At 36.4% G+C, this 24,350-nt stretch overlaps 1 pseudogene; it reads right to left on the minus strand.

Annotated features, from left to right (window-relative positions):
• Positions 1-1,109: 1,109 nt before the first annotated feature.
• LOC149187452 (uncharacterized) lies at positions 1,110-10,386 on the minus strand (annotated as a pseudogene).
• Between the last annotated feature and the right edge of the window lie 13,964 nt (positions 10,387-24,350).

A 24,350-nucleotide genomic window follows, 5' to 3' on the forward strand; every position in this document is an offset into this window, starting at 1 on the left:
TTTGAACTAGCATCCTATTGGTTAATAGTTTTAACAAACTTTTATTTTTTAATTATGATAAATCAGTAATACTTTGGAGTAATTTCGACTATGCCAAGAATTCCAATCTCCAGTAATTCGAATAAAAATTTACCCAAAAATTTACCAAAAAAAACTCCACATCTAGACAACTCCATAAAAATTTCGCATTTCTCTGCAAATTTACCTCCTTTTAACTAGTTTAGAATAAAAAATTACATTTTCTCTGCAAATTTACCCCCTTTTAACTAGTTTTTCGAAAACCGAGTTCATGTTTAACACGTCTTAAATTTTTTTTTACCAATTTTATCAATTTTTAGAGTTGACCACCTTGCTGATTTTTGGGCATGGCGAGTCTCGCAACCTGAGTAATAAATAAATTGAACACATGATAGAGTGGATACTGGATTATAAGTTACAATGCACAAATGATTGTGTCACAGGGTGGAGATACACTCTTCATCACTAGTACTTGAGGAGTGTCACGTATAGCAGAGTTGTAAATCATATGAAGTATGCTAAGATACTCAGAGAATACATTATCGGAAGAAAAAATGAAATCACTAAGCCGAGTAATCAGTTCAAACCACATCCCCTTCCATTGAAAAATGCCTAGTCTGAAAAAGAAAAAAATCCTGCTCCATTTTCCTTTAGGTAATTTTATAGATATATACCCATTTTTCAAAGTGAGTTTATCGCAAAAATTTTGTATTTGAACTTAAAAGTGTGTCCACACTCGCTAGTCAAACAACTGCCCATAGAAATAACAGTCAATCAATTCTTAGATGAAGAGAAATTATGTCTGTTTAGAACTTGTCTTTATAAATATACAACCCAGGTCTTCCTTTCAGATTGGATTCTGGAGGTTCTTGATGCACATAATGATTTTGAATCTAACTACAGTTCCTTGCTGTCATCAAGGTTTGCAGAAAACCTATTACTCATCATTCTCAGAAATAACAGTAATATCAGATAGACTAGGTGTGAAATGACACTAATGTACAATAGTCATGGCATGACAATTATGGGTCAATGCCATTACAGCAGAGCAATCTGCAACGGTCCGAATTTCACCCCAAGAATCTAAGAATCTAATAAGTTAATTTAAGCTTACATTCTAGAGAACTCTAGATCTGAAGGGGATCCTGAGAAATGTCGTCTCTAAAATTGGCATGAAAGTATAGAAGCACAAAGGATTCTCCTGTAAAATGCTGCGAGGTCTCCACATCTAGACCATGTTTTTTAAGCTCCTCCAAAATCCTCCACATATATCTCGGCCTTCTTTGGCTAGTAATACTAATGATTGCTTCTCTGTCATAAATTTCCGCAGTCACTGTATGCTCTATGTTTTCATTTGGTGTTTACCGATTGGATCCCCAGCAGATGGTCTCTCTTTCTCTACAGTTGACGGAGATCTTCCTCAAGCTTTCTGATGTAATTGATGGCTTCCTCGTATAATCCACATCTCTCAATCTGTAAGAAGAAACTAAATATATAATTTAGGCATATAAGCGATTACCTAGAATCAATCATATTACCAAAATAAATTCAAACAAAAAAGCCAAAAGAACGTCTTCATTAGACTATGCCTAATTGATTACGTTGGGAGGAGTGGTGGGCAAGAGAGACTTCAGTTGTGTACACAAATATTTCATTCATTTATTGCGTAACTGTTCTGCAACTATTTGGCTTTCTCGTGTAGTAACTCTATTCATCTGATCCACATCTCGCTATACTGTTTCTTGAAGGTCATCAGAGTCTTGGAAATCTAAGTCTGCTTCAGATGGGTGTTGTATCGAAGCAGTGTCTTGTCCGTCTGAGTGCGTTCCGGACTAGGAAAGCAAAAACCTGGGGATTAGTAATCAAATGCACCAGTGCTCTTTTATAGGCGTACACTATGGGACAGTTACAAAGCCTTTGCTTAGCTGGAATCCGTTGATTGATAGAATTGCAGATTTTGATATATACATTGTTCAAATTGCTGAATCAATTGCAATTTCGACTTTCCAGTAAATTGAATAACAAAATTTACAGAAAACTCTCGCTAAAACGACTGGAAAGTGGGGTAAAGTTTGCCCCTGCTTTGTTATATATTCTGCTGTGGAATGAGATGAAGCCTGTGATACATACATCATTCACAGACTGGATATACGCGCCTTTGACTGCTGCCTCAGAGACAGGTTACAACATGTGTTTTATATACACCGACCGCTCACACGCGAATATTTTAGTTTGTTTTCCGTGGGTAAGGGTAATGAAGCGTGTCAAAATCTTATTGCGCATAGTTGACTGCCAACAAGACGCGACAACGTCACCAAGAAACTTCCATGAACCTTTCGTAATGAAAAGTTTGAGAGTGAAAATCCCATCTAGTCATGAGCGCAGATAGTCGATCTTTTATGTTTGAACTCGCTCCAAATTAGCGATTTTGAAAGTAGTCTAAGTGTTGTTGGGAATTTTTGATAATTCCAAACAAAATTAACTGAACAAAGAATAATACTCTGTTTTTATCATAGAATTAAAAATTTGTTTCCAGAGCACAGAGTTTCACACAAAAAAAAAACTTTGTTTTCATTAATAATACCGCTCTTACAAAATAAGACCTTCCTCTAACAAAGAGATTACAACCAAAGAATGCTTCAGTTCCACAAAAAAATTACTCTGTCTCTCCTTTGAAATTTTACTGTCTCTGCTTTCAAGTTTTACTCTGCTTTGTAAAGAAAATTTCACTTTGTGTGAAATTTTCTTTATCCCCTTCGCCCTGCTGCATATTGGGTTTTTCTTCTCAAAAATTACATTCGCTGCGAGTTTCTTTCATTACATATTCCAAAACCAAAAAAACATTACATAGTCAACGGGCAACATAAAACAAAACTACACCCGTGAAAATAAAAAGCAATAAAATTGAAAGCTTTTTACCTATGTTTACTAACTGTAGTATATTTATATTAATTACATTCATGGCGGTAAATTTATTTCTTTTCCTTCATATCTGGTTCGAGCGGCTACCATATCTAGATCTGCCCCAAAGTTAATCGGACGGCTGTGCAATTCCCCGGAGGTCCCTCCCTGCTAGTATTTAAGCGTCGGGGAATGGGGGTTTTGAAAACCACGTGTCAATCGTTGTACATGCTCGCTGCCCTCGGAGGAAAAACAGCTTTCGGCAAAAGGCGGTGTGGGGAAAACTTTGGCAGTTTTGCTGCAATAAATGTCGCAGTTGAAATTACATTTCAACACTCCCCTTTAATTTCAACCGCTGGGTTATCAGTCATACCCAGACATTTCCTCAAAAACTCAAAACTTTTCTGCCCCAATGGTTTGGTCAGAATATCAACAACCTGCTCCTGAGTCCTGCAGTGTTGTAAAACAATTTCTCTATTGTTTACCAATTCCCTGATGTAATGAAACTTTGTGTCAATGTGTTTTGTTCTCTTATGAAACACAACGTTCTTGGATAATGCAATAGCTGAACTATTGTCACAAAAAATCACAGTGGCTTTTATTTGCTCTTGGCATAAACTCCTTAACATCCTTCTCATCCAAATTACTTGACATGCTACTGCTATAGCTGCCACATATTCTGCTTTTGCTGTAAACAATGCTACAATAGGCTGTTTTTTAGAAACCCATGAAATGGCTCCTGAACCTATGTGAAAAACATAACCGGATGTGCTTTTCCGATCATCTACACTTCCAACGCAATCACTATCAGTGTATCCAATTAAATCTGAACATTCTGAAGTAGTATATAAAATGCCAAACCTTTTAGTACCTTTAACATACCTCAGAATCCTTTTTGTTGCCTGCCAATGTGCTTCTTTTGGCCTTTCCATGAATCTGGAAATCAAACTAACAACATACATTATATCCGTCCTAGTTGCAGTCAAATACATGAGGCTGCCAACTATACTCTTGTACAACCTAGGGTCAAAATCCTTGCTGCTGTCCTCTTTGCTGAGTCTTAATCCCATCACTGTGGGAGTGATTACTGCTTTGCTCTCCTGCATTTTAAATCTTTCCAACACTTCATTAACATATTTTGCTTGTGAGATAAAAATCTCATTTCCATTTTGTTATACTTGTATTTCTAAGAAGTATCTCAGCAAACCCATGTGAGTCATTTCAAATTCTTCTTTCATGACTGTTTTGAAATTTTCAATAAGGTGATCATCATTACCTGTGAAAATAACATCATCAACATATAACACAACAATTAGTATTTTACCATCATTTTCTTTGATGTAGAGGGTGGGTTCTCCCTCACATTTTTCAAATCCATTTTCCAGTAGATAGGGATCTATCCTACTGTACTACGCTCTTGGTGCTTGCTTCAGCCTATAAAGAGCTTTCTTCAATCTGCACACTTTGTGCTCTTGGCCTTTCTTTTCATAGCCTAGAGGTTGTTTAATGTAAACCTCTTCCATTAACACTCCATCTAGGAATGCTGACTTCGCGTCCATTTGGTAAACTTTCCACTTGTTTTGTGCTGCTATGGACAACACTGCTCTCACGGTTTCCATTCTAGCAACCGGTGCAAAAGTTTCCTCATAGTCTCTCCCATACTGCTGCTTATATCCTTTGAAAACCAGTCTTGCTTTGTGTCTTTCTATTTTGCCTTCAGCATTACTCTTGGTCTTGTAGACCCATTTAACTCCAATGACTTATTTTCATTTTTGTAGTTCAACTAAATCCCATGTCTTATTTCTTTCTATGGCATTGATCTCCTCATCCATAGCTTCTATCCATTTCCTATCCTTAATTGCTTCTTCGAAATGAACAGGATCATCAACATGACAATATAAAGCAAACAAAGAGTGCATACCTTCATTTGCTGCCTCTTGTTCATAAATGTCACTTAAATTTCTGAACTTCTTACCTCTTTCATTTTGTGTACAAGTGCTTGAAGAAGGACTTGAATTTCCTCCTTGTGATGTGCTTGGAGAAGCACTTTCATTTCTCCTCAAGGGTATCCCTTGTTGTCCTTGTGTTGGTGCTGCTGTTTGGGGATGTATTTCAGCCATCTACTCATCATTTTCATCATGTGACAGAGTTTTTAACATTCACTGTTTTCTCTATGCTTCCATCCCAAGCTTCCTCCTCAATGAATTGAACATCTCTACTCAAAATAAGTTTCTTGGTGGATGGGTTATACAACATGCAAGCTTTGGATTCCTCACTGTATCCAATGAAAATACATTTCTCCCCTTTGTTGTCCAACTTCTTCCTTAGTTGATCTGGAATGTGTGCATAAGCCACACATCCAAAAACTTTCATGTGGGTGACTCCTTGCTTTGTGCCACTCCATCTTCTTCTGGCACTCTATTCATGACTTCTTTTGTAGGGCATCTATTCAAAATGTACGCTGCACAAGTACAGCTTTAGCCCAATAATCATTTGGAAAATGCTTTGCCTTTAACATACTCCTCGCCATATCCATGATTGTCCTATTCTTCCTTTCAGCAACTCCATTTTGTTGCGGAGTGTATCTAGTGGTAAACTGCTTATGAATTCCATTTTCTCTACAAAAACGTAGAAATTCCTTGGAGATATACTCACCTCCTCTATCAGTTCTTAAAACTTTGATATGCAGCCCACTTTGGTTTTCTACAAGTGCTTTGAAATTGCAAAATCTTTGAAACACTTCACTTTTGTTCTTCAAGAAATAAACCTAAGTTTTTCTAATAAAATCATCAATAAATATTAGTATGTAGTGGCTGCCTGCAAGTGATGGAGTTTGCATCGGTCCACATAAATCTGAGTGGACAATCTCTAAGGGTGTTTTTGCCCTTGTGCTTTTCCCAGATGGAAAACTTTCTTTGTGTTGTTTCCCCAAGATACAACCTTCACAAAGGCTGTCTAGTTTCTCTATCAATGGTAATCCTCTTACCATTCCTTTTCTATTCAACAAGTTAAGACCTCCAAAGTTGAGATGTCCAAATCTCAAGTGCCACAACCAATTTCCATCTTTTGGTTCACTTTGGAAAGCCTCTTGAGTCACTACTGCTATTTCTTCTCCATTTTTTAAATCTGCTTTCATCCTGAGAGGGAACATCCTATTCCTTGTCATCTTCACTTCAGCAATACATTGTTTGTTGAGTGTTTTATCCATGATGGTGCATACATCATCCACAAAGAAAACATTGTACCCCTTTTGAACAAGTTGTCCAATACTTAAAAGGTTACATTTCATTCCAGGAACATAATAAACATCTGCTATGGTTTTCTTTTCACCTTTCCTTGTTAAGACATTTACTTATCATTTTCCCATATCAGAAACTTTATTATCAGTCCCTAGTGTGACTTGTGACTTCACACTCTGATCTAACACAGAAAATAGGGCTATGTTTCTTGTCATATGGTTGCTGGAACCAGAGTCTAGAAACCATACATCTTCACTCTTTTCTTCAGCCATATTACAAGCTAAAAAAATATTATTTTGGCTGATATTTTCTCTAGTGAAATTTGCATTAGTTCTATTATTCATATCATGCTGCTTCTTCCTACATTCATTTGCATAATGCCCATATTTTTTACAATAGTGACATTGGACATTGGATTTATCATACCTTTGTCCTTGAGCATGATGTTGTCGACTTTGTTGACTGCTGCCTTGGCCTTGGTTCTGGTTTGGATTGATGTCTCTTCCTTGAGCATTTGCTGGACTGTTTCTTCCACCTCTGTTTTGGCTTCTGCCTCTTCCTTTCTTGTTTCCTCTGCCTTGACCTCTTCCTCTTCCAAAGAACATCTGGGTTTTGAAGGCATGTTCTAGAGATGAGTTTTCATTTCTACTCAATCTCTGCTCATGTGTTATCAGTGATGCATGTAGTTCATCAACTGAGAAGTTTGTGAGATCCTTTGTCTCTTCTATGGTGGTGACAATCGCATCAAACCTTGACGGTAAGATCCTCAATAGTTTCTCCACAATCCTTCTTTATTCAAGAATCTCTCCATCACCAGACCAATCACATGTGTAAAGAATGAGTCAATATTATCTGACTCCTTCATGTAAAGAGTCTCAAAATCTCTCCTTAGCAATTGTAGTTTTGCTGTCTTCACTTTCTCCATGCCTTGATAGCCTATCTTGAGAGTTTGCCATGCTTCTTTAGATCTCTTGGCTGCTGCTATCCTTGGAAACACACTCTCATGCACTGCTTGATACAAAAGGTAGAGGGCTTTAGAATCCTTCTTCTTATTACTTTTCAACAGATCTTTCTCTGCCTGAGTTAAATTATTAAACTCATTTTCATCTGCTGGTTATTCAAAGCCATCCTCAACAAATTCCCATAAGTCTTGGGAAGCAAGCAAAGCTTTCATAGTTATTGCCCAATAGTCATAGTTTTTTCCATTAAATTGTGGGAGCTGAGTATGACAGATACCCATGCTAGTGTTGGCTCCAGCCATTCTTGCACTCTTAACTATGCTTCAAAATACTTGACTGTGTATTTTAAAATAGTTGACTGTCCTCAACAGTAACACAAAAAAACTTGAGAAATACCTTGGATTCTTTTGACTGGGTCTTCACTCTGTTGGAGAAGCTGCTGCAGCAAGAAAACCTTCCTTTAGCTTCTTTGACACCTTCAAAGAGCCTGGACAAGCTCCGATACCATGTTGGGAATTTCTGATAATTCCAAACAAAATTAACTGAACAGAGAATAATACTCTGTTTTTACCACAGGATCAAAAATTTGTTTCCAGAGCACAGAGTTTCACACAAAAAAAAACTTTGTTTTCATTAATAACACTGCTGTTACAAAATAAGACCTTCCTCTAATAGAGGGATTACAACCAAAGAATGCTTCAGTTCCACAAAAAAAATTACTCTGTCTCTCCTTTGAAATTTTACTCTGTCTCTGCTTTCAAGTTTTACTCTGCTTTGTAAAGAAAATTTCTTACATACGCTGCTGTGTTTTTCATATTCGTTTTCACAATGAACAACAAAAAAAATTCACTATGTGTGAAATTTTCTTTATCACCTTTGCGCTGCTGCGTATTGGGTTTTTCTTCTCAAAAATTACATTCGCTGCGGCGAGTTTCTTTCATTACATATTCCAAAAAAAAAAAAACATTACATAGTCAACGCGCAACATAAAACAAAACCACACCCGTGAAAAAAAATAAAATAAAATAAAATAAAATAAATAAATAAAAAATTGAAAGCTTTTTACCTACGTTTACTAACTGTAGTACATTTATATTAATTACATTCATGGCGGTAAATTTATTTCTTGTCCTTCATATCTGGTTCAAGCCGCTACCATATCGCACGACAATATATTTTTTTAATAACCGTAGATTTGCCCCAAAGTTAATCGGACGGCTGTTTGCAATTCCCCGGAAGTCCCTCCTTGCTGGTCTTTAAGCGCCAAGGAATGGTGGTTTTGCAAACCACGTGTCAATCGTTGTACATGCTCGCTGCCCTCGGAGGAAAAACAGCTTTCTGCAAAAGGCGATGCGGGGAAAACTTTAGCAGTTTTGCTACAATAAATGCCGCAGTTGAAATTACATTTCAACAACTGTTCGGATGGACCTTATCCATATACTCGAATATGCCCCAAATTAGTCATTTCAAAGTGTGGAGAACAGTTCATATGTTTGCATTGATATTTTTGGTTAATTTGAATGGTGTATTAGGTAGAAGGTGTGTTGTCGAAAATTATGTTCTTTGTCATTGAAAATTGAAAACAATTAATTTAAAAAATAATTAATGTGAAATAAAATAAAATAAATAATATGTCAAACAAAATTTAAAAAAATATATTATTTTTTAAATATTAATAAAAATTTGTCAAAGAATTTAGTTCAAGTAGTATGGTTCACTATTTGTATTTCAAATAGTTTGAGTTCAAATTTGCGAAGACATATTAACATTTATGGCATTTATGAAATATGAGTTCTACCAGATAAAATAGTGACATTATTGATTATAATAATAATTATTATAATAAAATGAATGATACACACACACACACACACACACACACATATATATATATTCAAAAATACATGTAAAGAGATTCACTCCACTTTATCATAAATATTCTTAACTTATAAATAGGATTTTTTATAATATCATGTGGCAATACTATGACTTGTTAATATTACATGTCTTAAAAACCATAACTCATATTCATGGGATATTTTTTTAATTAATCAATTTAATTAAAAGGACAAAAAAAATATAACTATTTTTATTATAAATCTTAACCTACCATCCACCTAATAATTATTAGTGAGTAAATTAATTTTGGAACCACTATTCCCAAATAAACACATATATAAACCTAACTATGTGGTTTTTCAGTTTTTTTTAAATTGAATGACATGATTCATGGTGATAATGCAATGTTATGTCATTTAACTTATATTTTGATGTTACATTTGTGGTATTTACATAGTGTAGACTCAGCCACCTAAAACTAAAATTAGTAACCTTAGTAATGGTCAAACACCTTTTCACACATTGTTTAAAAAAAGATTTTGTATTTTGATTCCTTCATGTTTAAAAAATACATGATCACAAACATGATGATCTCTCAAACAATTATGTTTTTAATATATTACTTAGTAGATTTTTGTCCAAATTTTATTAAAAAATGAAAAATTATAATTTTAAAATATTGTGTTTACACTATCTAAATCGATAACATAATTTTATAATACAATTTAATAACTTCGTAATATTATTATAAATTTTGTTATTCAATTTAATTAAATAAATAAATCACCTAATTAAAAAAATATATATATAGTTTTCTCATTTAAAATAATAATATTATTTATATAATTAAACCGACCTTTCTAGACATGTTATAAAATATATATTATATTATATTCTTTTAATTTAATTTTATTAATTTTATATATAAATGACATCTATTTGGGTTGGGAGTTATAATATGTTGTGTGTTTTTTTCTTACATATTTATTTATTAATATTAAAAGGTTAGATTAATTTTAATAAGTTCTAAGTTAAAAAGTTAGAGATTTAGACAATTCTAAGGTGATAAATTTGGCTATAGAATTGTGTTTTATGTTTATTTATAGTTTAATATTATTTATCAACACCATTTTTCCTGAGAATCTATTATTTTTAAAATATACAATTCTATAATTCTCTAATATGTATGAAAATATAGATAGCGACATCAAGTTTTTTAGAATAAAAAGGTGAACGTGAAAAAAAAATGTTGGGAATCGTGGCTTATTTCTTAGAAATTGGAACCAAGGAAAAAGGTACAAAAATTGAGAAAATGGCAAACAGTGGATTTGAGGCAAAGTTACCTGGTTCGTTTTTTTTTTTATGGAGCTTGCTCTAACAATTACTGTGGCTACAGTGGAGCTTTCTCTAACAATTATTGTGGATGTCATGCTCTCATTATTTGTGAACTCGACACATTCTATTATTTCTCATGGGCGGGAGGCAGGAGATCTACTTTTTGATGGAGCTTGCTCTAACAATTACTACTGTGGCTGCAGTGGAGCTTGCTCTAACAATTATTGTGGTTCCCGTGCTCTCATTATTTGTGAACCCAACACATTCTATTATTTCTCGTGGACTGGAGGCAGAGGATCCAACAATTATTATGGCTTTTGTTCTCTCATTATTTGTGAGTCGGGCACATTCTATTATTTCTAGTGGGTGGGACGCAGGGGATCCAACAACAGGGCAAAAATTATAGCTTTATGGGGCACTCTCTTCGCTGCAAAATGGCTCAACATCAAGGATCCAACAACAAGGAATAAATTATAGTTTTATGGGGCACTCTCTTCGCTGCAAAATGGCTCAACATCAAGGATCCAAAAACAGGGCAGAAATGTATACCTTTGATTTATTTTCTTGCTAGCCTTTGGTTGCCTTTTATGCTGTCTTCAGGTACTTTGCAGTGGAGGGAGTTAATTATTCCTTCAATTGCATGATCAGAGATGTCTGTAACATTGGCTGCAGAAAATCATCAGAGATGCAGAAATCAATGATTCTGTAGCTATTTATTTATTTATTTATTTTGAAAAGAAAGGGATAAAAGAAGATGAATTTCTAGAAAATGGGATACAAAGAAAATTTAAGATGCCAAGAATTCTTGGTTTTCATCCTTTTTTTTTTTTTTTTTTTTTTTTTTCTGCATAAACATGCCAACAATTGTTGGTTTTCATGTTTACACACACACACAGACACATATAATGAAAAATATAGAAACTCAATTGATATGCATGTAACAAGGCCATATGAAAGGATTAAACAAGTTATGGCTACAAAAAACTTGCAAAATGTCAAACAAAAATAGATGAAGAGAAAGAAATTTGACATTTGGTAGCGGATGTATGTTGTAGAAAAGATTGTCTTCAAGATGTCGATAGGAAGGCCATCGTAGGTGCTAGAAGGGGTATGAGACAAATAAATAAAAATGTTATTAGGGATTTTTTCTTGAATTCACTCATGTCAAACACAATCATGTCAAAGAGCTATGGATGTGGCCTACCACCTATTTCTAGAAATGTAAAGGACATGAGATTTAATGAGAATATTATTTGTAAGAAAGAATGGCATAATATACATAAGATTCCTCAAATCACATTCTATAACTACCGACATTATTTCCAACATGGAAAAATCAAATATATTCATGGTAACACCAACAGATGCAAAGCACGAGCACACACTGTTGCAACCATGGAAATATTTTTTTTTTCTCTAAGTAAGGTTAATCTATTGATATGATACAAAAATAGTTACAGAGTATCCAGGCTGTAAAGGGTCTCGGCCTTAATCAACACGCAACCATGAAAATTGTCTGAGACTGCCCCTACAAAGGGGAAACCAGTCCAAAAGAAGAAATGTCCAAAATACAACCAGATTTAACCCACAGTTTTCCTGATGAGACCAACCTATCAAAACCAACAAAAACACCCAGAAAAACAACAGATTGTCCTGACTGGACCAACCAACCAGCAGATTACCCTGAGGACACATAAGCAAGACAAAAACTAGACCCAGAACTAAATGAAATGCCACCTGGCAGAAGTGACACGCGTCACAAGGTCATCTGGAGCAGGTTCCTCCACGATTGGACACGCCTAGTCATCCGGGTTGTCTGCCTCGCCACGTCTCGCTGCCTGATGTCCTCCCTCCCTGCTTCCAGCCTCAACCTGCGGGCTCGACGTGTCCTCCAGACGGCTTTCCATGGCCCGCGTGTCACTTGGAATGCCCAAATCATCATGCGAGCTGCCAGCAATGGCTTTCCCATGTCTTCTGTTCCGACCTCCATTACCTTCCAGCTCATCATTGTTGTCTCTGTTCTGGCTTGGGCCCGCTCTGTTCGTCTCCTCCATGGAAATAGTCATGGGAATGTGCTGCTCAGTCTCTTCAGAAATGGAGATGGAGACGGTGGCAACAATAACCGGGCAATTCAGAGAGCTACAGAACCGGAACTGCATCGTGTGAGGGACCTGATGCGGAGGCAGAGGAAAGGTAGCAGTGCGGACTGCCGCCTCGTCGCGTCTAGAGCAATGGAGGCAGGCTCTGCCTCTACCACTTCTGGTATTCGGATACTAAGCTGCAAGACTATACTGGTGGGGATTTTCAGCTGAGGAGGAAGGGGAAGCTGAATTGTGGCTATGCAAAGCAGGGGAGCGAGAGCTTCCACCTCGCATGCCACCGCGTCGGCTGCGCATACGGTGGCGAACCATGGTGGAGATAGGAGCAGTTAAAGAGTCAGGGGGGGCGGAAGAAGAATTGACAGTAGAATTTTGTGCAGAGGTTACAGAGTGCTGAGGGACAAGAGCCGAATTGCAAAGGTTTGTATGGGAATGGTGGAAGCCATTACCCAAGTCAAGACAGCACACAATCTAGCATCTGCACCCAGTGCTGGTTCACTCAGTCGGCTCTCCCGCCTGCGGAGGGCAAGCACAGTGAAACAGGGGCAGAATGACTGGAATGTTCTCCGGCTCCATGGTTATGCAGGTAATGGCCTTGCCTCGGCTAGAGCAGGCATTAAATGCCGCCTGCGAGGTGCCATGAATATCATTCATGTTGATCTTGGGATGGTTGCAGAGGGCCATGTGGCCACCTCACCCGCCGTCGCCCCGTCTCATCACCATAATCGCCTTAATTACCACCCGCATCTGGGGGTTGAGCTTCCTTGTGCACCAGGTCAATGCAAATTTGCAGTTGATTGTGGTCATCGATGATGTTGAGAAGGTCGTAATGTAGGATTTGGTCCTGATCGACCCCAATGTTTGCTAGGAGATCAACAACTTTGTTACTGTCCCTTTTGACATGAATAAAAGTTATTTCTCTCCTGTCTTTTATCCATTTCTCTATCGTTTCAATCCTGTCCAATAATCTCCAGCTTTTGGCAACTCTTGAAGCCGTGCTTCCATGTTGGATTTGAGTGGCCATATTGATAAGGATTTGAGTGTCCCCTTCTATAAGGATGGGATAAAAATTATGTTGATCGGCTAACTTCATACCTTGCCACAATCCTTCCAGTTCTGAAAAGTTGTTTGTGTCCCATCCGATGGAGCCAAAATACAGTAGTAGGGGTTGGCCCTCATGATTCCTGAATATGCCTCTGTATCCTACTTTGCCCGGGTTTCCCTTGGAGGCACCATCAAAATTTAACTTAATCACTCTTTTTGGGGGTTGTAACCAATGTGAAAGCAGCCTGGTTGCAATGCGGGTTCTATTGGAGTTCAATTGTGCTTGTGGGAGCTGTATGTTCCAATTAGCCCATATGCTTAATTCTTGAGGCTGGGTTGGAAAGTCCTCAGTTGTCCATTGATGCAATGCAAGAGTTTCCTTAATGTTCTGACATAGGTTATTCCATATGATTTCTAAGGAAGTTTTGTGATTTTTGAAAATTCGTTTATTTCTTTCCTTCCAGATTGTCCATAGAAGGAGACCTGGCAAGATAGTCCACAACTTGTTGAGAACTTTGTTGTTATAGGGCTCTGGAGTCCAGTTGCTAATGGTGCCTCTTATATCCCCAAGAAGTCTGCATGGTCTCTGGCATCTGAAAGTGAGCTTTTCCCAGAGTTGATTGGCCATGTGGCAGGAGTCCATGAGGTGCTGAATAGTTTCTTCATTGTTTTGACAATTGGGACAGTAGGATGGACCTTGAAATCCTCTTTTGATTAAGTTGTCCCATGTGATAATTCTTTGATGATACAACAGCCAAATGAAAGTGGAGACTTTGGGCCAAATCCTAGTAGTCCATATATGATTCCAAGCAAGATCAGTTAGTTCGTGAGTTTGGAACATTATCTGGTATGCTTCTTTGGTGGTATATGTTCCTTTCGGTGTATATCCCCATCTTAGAACATCGCTTCCTGTATTGACTCTGATTTTTCTGCTGGTAAGCTCTTTGTGTAGCTCCATGTTATAAGCTTCCGTTTCTTGCTGTGCTATTTGGCTAACCGGTTTCCATTGCCTAAATCCCTGTATAGTGCTAAGAGTCCAGAAATGTGCTACATTGTCCTCTTGGTTAATGTCGTTTCTATTATGATTTTTGCCTAGTAAGAGTGCTACAATTTTGGGTCTCTGTTGCCAAGAATCTATCCAGAAACGGTCTGTCCTCCCGTCCTTTATCTCCCAGAAGCTATGTTGATGTATGACCTCTCTGTGTTGGTTGGTCGCAATTTAAATTAAGGATCATGTAGGCGTGGTAGTTATCCTGATTAGTTCTTGTTGCGGTCGATTATTTGCATACTTTGTAGTCCATAATTGCGCCCATGTCTTCCGTGGGCAGGACACCCATTGCCACCAAATCTGTGCTCCCATCAAAGTATTGTTGTGTTGTGGATCACGTAAGCCTAGACCCCCCTGCTTTTTAGGCTTGCAAACTTTTTCCCATTTGACTAAAGCCCATTTTCTGTTTTGTCCTGTAGAGCCCCATAAGAAATTGTGTTGCAGATTCCTAATTCTCTTTAGCACCCATTTCGGTGCAGCGAGTACTGAGAACAAATAGAGGGGCATTGATTGTAGGACTGCTTTTATCAGGACTAATCTGCTCGCCATATTGAGAGTTCTATAAGTCCAAGACATGAGCCGACTTTCCATTTTCTCTATGAGTTGATGCCAGGAAGCATGCTTTAAGGCTGAATCTATGAGAGGGGCACCTAAATACTGAGAAGGAAGCTTGGCTTGAGAGAATCCAATGATTCGAGCAATGATTCTTTGGGTGGGAATAGGAGTATTGAAGAAAAAGATTTGAGATTTGGTAGTGTTTATGGTGGTGCCAGAAGCTTCTGAGAATGTGTCTAAAAGTGCTTTAAAGGTTCTGGCCTCATTTACAGAAGGATGACCAAAGAGCATATTGTCATCAACAAATTGTTGATGTGTGATAGCAGGGGATCCATGGATAGAGAGTCCTCTAAGGTCATGGGAACGAACGGTATGCTTAATAAGACGGCCTAGACCCTCAGCCATAATGATAAAAGAAAAGGGGACAGAGGGTCCCCTTGACGAATTCCTCTTGAAGGGTGGTACGGTTTAGAGGGGATTCCATTGACAAGAACAGAGCAAAGTGGGGAGGAAATGAGGGTCATCATCCATCTAACCCAGGTTGGGCTGAATCCAAAGGCCATTAGCATCTGTTTTATGTATGTCCAGCTGAGTTTATCAAAGGCTTTGGAAAGGTCGATTTTCAACAACATACCTGCCTGTTTGTTTTTCTTGAGAGAATGGATGGTTTCGTGAGTAAGAATAATACCATCTAGAATTTGATGACCTTCTACATACCCAGATTGCTCTGGTGAGATGAGAAGAGGGAGGAGAAATTTGAGGCGATTGGCTATGACTTTCGAGATAATTTTGTAGATGACATTGCAGAGGGCAATAGGCCTGAACTTCTTCGGAGTGCTTGGTTGCGCAACTTTGGGAATAAGGGCGATGAAAGTTGCATTGAGCGAAGGGAGTAACCAATGCATTGCTCTTGATTCTTCTACCACATTCCAGACATCTGCTTTGATTAGATCCCAAAAGTGATGGTAAAAGTTGGACGTAAAGCCATCAGGTCCAGGTGCTTTCCTAGCCTTCAGTTGATTTGAAGCCTCTTCGACCTCCATGATGGTGACTGGTCTTAACAATAATTGATTATGCTCCTCTGTGATGAGTTTAGGAATATGTTGAAGTATCTCATTGATAGCACCCTGTCTATTTGTGGGTTGCTCTTGATGAACAGTTTTGAAGTGATTTGTGAGCTCTTTCTCTATGTCTTCCTGTTTCTCCATTTTGTCTCCTTGTGAGTTTTGAATGTGTGAGATTGTATTGTTCATTCTTCGTTGTATAGTTGTACGATGAAAAAACTTGGTGTTTCGTTCCCCTTCTTTTAGCCATCTAATTCTTGACTTCTGTCTCCAGAGCAGTTCCTCTTGTCTGCCTCTTTCATCTAGTTGTGTTAGTAGTATTTGTTCCTGTCTGGCATATTCCCCTGTTCTACCTTCTAGGATGATCTTCTGTTGTACCTCTGCCATGCTCTGCTCAAGAACTTTTTTCTCTTGAAGGATGTTGCCAAAAGTGGTGTAGTTCCAGGTTTTGATTTGTTTTTTGATATGCTTCAGTTTTTGCTGGAATTGGTACATGAGTGAGCCACCATTGGGAATGAAACTTTCCCATGTTGTTTTGACCACTGTATTGAACTCAGGGTGGGTAAGCCAGAAAGCTTCAAACTTGAATGGTCTTCTATTTGATTTTCCAGGATTTCTCCATTGCAAAGAAATGGGCCAATGATCCGAGCCAGCTAGGGGTAGGATAGAGGTGCATATATCGCCACCAAGATGGAAAAAATTGTCTGAAATTAGAAATCTATCCAACTTGGATGCTATTTGCTGAGTGCCGACTCTTTTGTTGTTCCATGTAAAGATGTCGTTATCAAAGGGTAAGTCTATTAGACTATTGTGTTGAATGTAGTCTTTGAAGTCATTGCTTTCTTTTTCCAACTTTCTTCTGCCTCCAAATTTTTCCTCCAGCCGCGTGGTTATCCAAAGTGGATAAGTTCTTGGAGCATTAAGAATCTCCAATGTTTCTAATTGCTTAATTTTTTGTGTACTTTCCTGTGGGAAGTAAACATTGGTTAAATGTCCATGTATGTTGGTGCCGATCAGGTGGAACATTGCCTGAATGAAGTAGTGCGAAGCATGGAAATTTGTTAAGGATATATGTTGAGTATTCCATGCTATGGCTAACCCTCTCGAGGCTCTTGTTGCGTCGAATGTTATTGTTTGACATCCTGCCCAGGCTTTGGATAATATGGATTCTAATGTGCTGGTGTTGCATTTTGTTTCTTGCATGAATACAATGTATGGTTATTCTTTCTGAATCATGTTCTTCAACATTCTGTACTTCCCGGGACCATTAAGTCCTCTTACATTCCATGAGATTAGCTTCATGGTTGACTAGTAGGTAAGGATCGGTAATATTTGGTCAACTTGGAGCACCTTCCCGACTCCACTAGCATTTCCCCAATTAAAATGGTACGTTGTAGATCTGTCTTTCTGCCTCTTTTCTTCCCCTCTTTAATGATATGTTTCCCATCCCATTTTCCTCCTTGCTGTATGCCCAAAGTATTATGTTGATGCACTCGTGTGAGCACTACTTCCAAATTTTCCAGTTGTCTTTCCGGTATTGTGTCGAACTCTTTCCTTTTGCAAGCTTGCTCTAGACTGAAAATTTCTATTTCCCTGAGATCAAATCTCTCTGGTTCTTCTTCCATTAAGCTTTGCTGACTGCCTCCTTCCTGGTGGGTATGTGGTTGAGAAGGTTCATCAATGTCCATAGTCTTGTCGGACCATAGAGCTTTGTACTAAACAAGGTCGGTGTTGAGTTGCAAGTCTGAGGCAGGCTTTTCAGAGGAGATGGAATTCAAAGGATGACTGGTTTTAGAGTGGATGAGAGTGGGGGGCATATGGGTGGATGGATCGGAGCTTGGCTTTGCTGGAAAAGCCGTATCTGAATCAGGCTGTTCTAGATCTGTCAGAATATCAAAGCTGTTGCTAGAGGACGGTAAATCAGAGGTTGGAGCAGCGTTTTTTGGTGCTGAGGGAGGTTTTTTGGTATGCCTATTCCTGCTGGCTACCTTGGCGGATCCTTCTGGATCATACTTGTTTCCAGTTTCTATGGTTTTAGGCGGCATATTTAAGGGAGAGTCACGAAAGGGGTGACCGTGGGCATGGCATCACCTGCATCGGAAGGGTACATGTTCATAGTCAAGGGGTTGAATCCATTCAAAGTCATTGTGCAAAAGACTTACCGTGTCCGGTAGCGCATGGCCCAGCTTCATGTAAATGCAGATTCGTGCATAGGATGTGTATCTTCGAAGCTTAGTTTCCTCTGATGCCTTTATGAACTCACCTAATCCATTGCCAATGGCTGTTAGTGAGTCCTCGTCCCAGTATTCCAGTGGAAGCGAGTACATGCGGATCCATACTAGCGCCCAACTGAAGTCTTCCTTATCGGGGTTGAATCTTTCGACCTAGTCTCGTAGATAAAGGCCTGCTGCATTGAAGAAATAGGGTCCTCCATCCAAAACTTGGTTTCTGTCTTCAAGGCAGTTAAATGTGGCTGTGAAGAAGCCCTTAGGGCCCAGCTGTAGAGTTACATGACCTTTGGGTTTCCATTTCGAGGTTATCCAGCCTTGCAGGGCTTTTTCAGTCGGCTAGAAACCTATGAATTTGCCAATCAGGGCGTGATATTTCATATATTGTATTTGCGCATTGATCCGGTGACTAGGCAGCTCGATCTTGGACCTTTCTGTGGCAATGGGCCTGCATGTTGGCGATGAAGCTTTCTTTGGTTTGTCCGATGTTGCTTGTTTGTCCCCTGTCTCGTATTCCAAATCTTCTTGTTCATTCTTCTCCTTCTGCTGCACAGGCCGTGCCTCAGGCTTCTCTACATTCTCAGTTCTGCTCTCAGTTGGGTTTTCATTGTTGTAATTTTTGGGGGGAGGTGTTGATGCCTCCCCCGATGGACTGTTCATTGTCCTTTGCGTTCATAATTACAATGGCAGTCTTGACAAAAATTTTGTTTGGGCTTGAAAAGCTGCGTGCTCAGACTGTGCGCCATGGAAGGGTTTGATAGGAACCCTAGTTCCTTAGTGCCCCATTGTCTTCAGCTCCCGATGCATCCACATGATGCTCCATGGTATCTCAACCATAGAAATATTGCACAAAATTGTAATGGATAATTTAGATTTTTCACCAAACCAAACACGTCAAGTTGAAGAAAATGGAACATCTTCCCCTTTAATATTGCTTTCTTTGACTTACAGACAAAATTCTTTGTTAAAAGAGATCAATGAGGCTCTTCAAAATCTTAATTACCCATCAATATTACAGTTAACAATGAGCAAGGTTTGGAATACTAAGTTTCGAGATGTGGCATTTTCAAAGAACACCAACTTCAGTGAATGCAATGAATGTATTGTGTTGAAAGCACAGATGAAGTCAAAAACTACAAAAGTGTTGGAATAAAGGGCATTTGGTAGGATGAACAAACATAACAAGATTGTTATGTGTGGAAGATATTGCTACTATGCCCATAGAATTATGTCTGAGCGGTTTCCAAAGGAGTATTTTAGCATTATCCATGATAAAATGGATAAAACAAAGACTTCAATCCCAAGGCTATGTGTCAAATAAATTCTATTGTAGGAACAAATTTAGGTTTGTCATTGACAGGTATGCTAACACATGGGCATAAAAAAAGAGGTTTTGGTCATTTCTCCCTTCCATTTGTACATATGGGATCACAATTTACTATTACATCCCTTGCAAAGTGCTTAAGGGACCTTGAAGACCCACAGATTGATATGTATGGTGATCTACTTTATGAGAGTGGAAGTTCAAGAAACCTACTTACAAATTCATTACTTGACACCTCTATTTAGTCAAAATGTCAAGTGTACAAGGATGATTTTATATTTCATGGAAGATCAAAACTTCAAAATGTTGATTTTAAATCTCTTCCTCCACATTTGTTGTTATAGTTGGACAATGAAGCAAGTGATAATAAGGATCACTATCTTTTCATGTTTCTATCACTTTTAATTACACTTGGTGTCTTTATCACTATTAAGGTTGGGTTCTTTCCTATAGGGAACACTCATGAAGACATAGATGAAACCTATGGAAGAATGTCTTCCAACCTAAAAAGTAAAGATATATATTCTTTACCTGAAATGATGGATACATATCACATAATTGAAGAAAATCTAGTGTTACCACCTACATTTATTGATAAGATCTATGACTTCAAAAGTTTCCTTAATGGATACATGAAGGAGGGAAAAAGTGCACTAGTTGGACATCTTAATGTCCAATACTTCCAATTTCTTGTACTCAATGATGTTCCAATACTACGGTACAAAGAATCAATTAGAGATATTGAGTGGTCAGAACTAGTTGAGTTATGGAATATAGATGATGAAGGTCGACCTATAATATCCATAGGGAAGCCATCTTTCTTAGCTTCCAAACATAATGATGCCTATTTAAAAGAACTAAAGGAAGGAATAACATCATACATAAAAATGTGGGAAGACACTATGAGGAATGAGGTTTCACCAATTCTGTAGCATATCTTCTGGATACATCACATTAGGTTTATTTATAATCGACGTTTCGAACTAGCAATGGTGGCCATAAATCCTGATGATGAACCACTGTTGCTAGTTTGAAACGTCGATTATAAATAAACCTAACGCGATGTATCCGGAAGATATGCTATAGAATCAAGAAACTCACAGAAGCCTCAAAGACAAAAAAGTTTCACCAATTGTTACAGAGGAATGGAAAAATAAAGTAGTGTATTGGGAAAGAGTTCTTGATACATTAGATGGAATCTATAATGATCATAGAATAATAGATGGAAGTGGTTCATCTTCTAGGGATTTATGGCCCAAGACAAGGCACATTGTTGATGTTGATCGTAATGCACTCCATGTAATCTCAGGTATTGTGGATGGAGATTTTGATAATGCAATAGATGAACTAATATATGTTGGACCCAAATGAAATAAGCCAAAGCCAACATTCAATATGATGATTAATGTTGAGAAAGGAAAGATGTTGCTAGTTAGATCAGGAAATAAGGATGCAGGAGAGATGATTTGGATGGAAAATCCATCTCAAATATCTTTAGGGATAATGAAAGTGAGAATCTTCATGTAAAGTTTGATTGGTGGAAGCCTATGTCATGGAAATACAATGGAAATTTTTTAGAGAAATATTAGGTACCAAATCCCGATGACACAAAACTTGGCTCTATTCCAATTAATACCATAGTGTGGGCATGGATGCCAAAGAAAGAATATTGCAAGAAGACCAGGATAAATAAATATGGTGTAGAAGTCGTTCTTGATCTACTTGAGCGAATATCTTAAGATTAGGCTTATATGATTAATGAATATAATTTTCTTTTCTGAAAGATCTATTAATATGCATTCGTACACACTTGTCAATATTTGTTTTATATCAAGTATTCTCTTCATATTATTTTTGGAGGAGTTTTATATTATTTAATATTTCAATGTAATCATGTGTTGATACAAATTACATGACACTGCCATAAAATATTTAAGTTTTCAAAGCTTTATTTGACCAACATGACTTCTCACCATATCAAATATGCATAATTAAATTCAATAATCCACTTAAAAACATCTTCTAAACTTGGTCAATTAAAACAATAATGGAGTAGCTAATTAGTATTCTATTTAATATAAAGCATTTAAATACTTAATGAATAAATGCTAGACACTTGTAATACTGTTTGAAGTGAGTTTTCCTTAATATTCCTTATTATGATTGATATAGATAAAATTTTCTATTTTGTTGCACTCTAATTTATAAAAAAAATATTTTGATCATTGAACAACACAACTAGACTTATAAAATATTTCTTCTTATAGATTTTGAAGTGGTGCCAACATTGTACTAGTATAATAAATTTGTACTCAACATAGGAAAAGTAGTTAGTGTGAATTTAAAATGGTCAATAATAGTAAGAAAAACAATATGAAGATATTGTTAAATAACTTTAGAGGTAAGATTTTTTTACAAAATCTATTATTCATGAGTCAAATTTAATACATAAATATAATATTAATGATAATAGAAATAATGTAAGGAATCTAAGTTTTAGATGAATGTTAATATGTTGTTTTCAATATAATATCTTTAAACACTATAGGAATAAAAACTAAACATTCGTAATAAATAGTTTAGTCAATTCTCTCTCTTTCCTCTTGTATTTAAAAATAATCAAATTGTACTACTTTGTTACTATTCTAATTCATGATTGATTTTTATAATTAAAATGATTATTAATTGAGCGAAGAGGCTCATTCTACAACCCGATATGAGGGGATGGGTAAGTTTGTTTGTCCATCTTTGCACCTTTGAAATAAAAAAATATGTTCTAAATAGAAAAATAATATCCGCTATAATTAAAAAAATTGAATATGTAGTTAAGTAATTAGAAGTGAAAAAAATGTGTGAATAAGATGTTTAAATATTATACTTTTCAAAAATATTTGAGCTAGAGATTCAAATAAACTATTTGAAGATCTATGTTAACTAATTTATGTTGATATCTACTTCATATATCTATATATAGAAAAAAAATTATGTTTTTATGGTTACAATTTTTATTTGGTTTTATATATACTCTCTTTAGCATTCAAAATTACAATTTCAACAATGAAAATAACACATTGTATTTTGCACTTGAAGAAATTTGGTCCCTCCCAGCTTATGTTACATCTGTACTTAAGATGGATGTATGGTGGTATATATTGGACACATTACTATAATCATTTCTCATTAAATAACTTTATACTTAATATATATCTCCCATATTAATCTATTATTCATTAAGTAAGCCTCAATCAACTTAGTTTTTAACACAAAAGTACAAATAATAAATAATAAATAAATTATGTTACTACTCTCATTCAACATTTAATTTTATCCTTTTTTTCTTTTTTTTCCTTCCTACAATAATATGTATTGATGATGGTGATAATGATTATTATCATCCACTAAGACCAAATATGGTATATAAGAAGGCAAAAATATATTGCTCAAAATTATTTTGAATTTTATTTATGCTCAAAAAGCATTAAAATAAGTGTTAGTTAAAAGATCAAGAAGCTTGATGTCTAAGAGAGTTTTTTTAATCTTCAACCATAATAAGAGTGTTGGAAATGTGATAGAATTTTAAATTGTGCCATCCTTGTCTTAATAATAGTCCTAACTTAACATTTCATGATATTTACTATATCATATTATAATTAAATGGGTTAATAATAGTAACATACACAACATTCTTTTCATAAAATAATCTTAACAAACTTAGCTTTTAATACAAACCACAAAAAATATTAACATAGATAAGATAAGGAACCCAGATTAAGATGTGAAAGATTTGCTTTTGCAAATTTATATAAATTTGTTTTATAAAATTTATCATAATACTTTTTCCACACAAAAATAATAAATATGTAAATTAAAATTAATGAACTAAATAACTTTCTAATTCCTCATTTTAAAAATACTTAATCTAATTAAAATTCTAAATTCTAAATTCTAGGTCTACTAACTGCTTCCAAATTTAATGAATTCTAAATTCTAGATCTACTTACTACTTCCAAATTTAATGAAACGTGTGTTATCTTAGTTAATAATTTTAACCAACATTTATTTTTTATAATTAGGTAAATCAGTAATACTTTGGAGTAATTTCGACAATGCCAAGACTTCCCATCTTAAGTAACTCGAATAACAATAATATTTAATCTAAGTTCTATGGCTATAGTCACTCCGTGTTGCAGATGTTTTAAAATTCATAGAAAATTCGCTTTCCAATGTTCACTCCGTTGATTAATGCACATACTGCTGCACATGTTTTACAATTCATAGAAAAATATCTACAACGGAATCAACCTATTCTCCACCGTGTATACGAGGTCGTTCACTGTCACTTTCCCAAAAGGGTAGTTTACAGATTCTCCGTCTAACGTGTCGGCAAACATCCACAGCGTTTTTAATTTTTAGTTTCAAGGGTTTAGTGGTTGAAAGGAGGTTTGGTTCTTATAAGTTTTATGGTCTAATTTTGGGTCCAAAATTATATAGGAGAGAGTTGCTTTAAACATGATTTTTTTAATTGAAAAAAAATTCACAACAAAATTAACACACTTTTCCAACGAACCATGACTAGATTTCTCCACCCTGGGTTTCTCTTGATGCTCAGGAACTCACTCTTGTAATCTGGAAATATGTTCTTTTTAAAGGTTTAGCTCTTTTTAACTTTGTTGGCCAGAGTTAGCTAAAATTACAAA

This window comes from Pinus tabuliformis, chromosome 3_1 (genome assembly GCF_031772625.1).
Source record: "Pinus tabuliformis cultivar Carrire ecotype Pingquan chromosome 3_1, CPIR1, whole genome shotgun sequence".
Lineage (NCBI taxonomy): Eukaryota > Viridiplantae > Streptophyta > Pinopsida > Pinales > Pinaceae > Pinus > Pinus tabuliformis.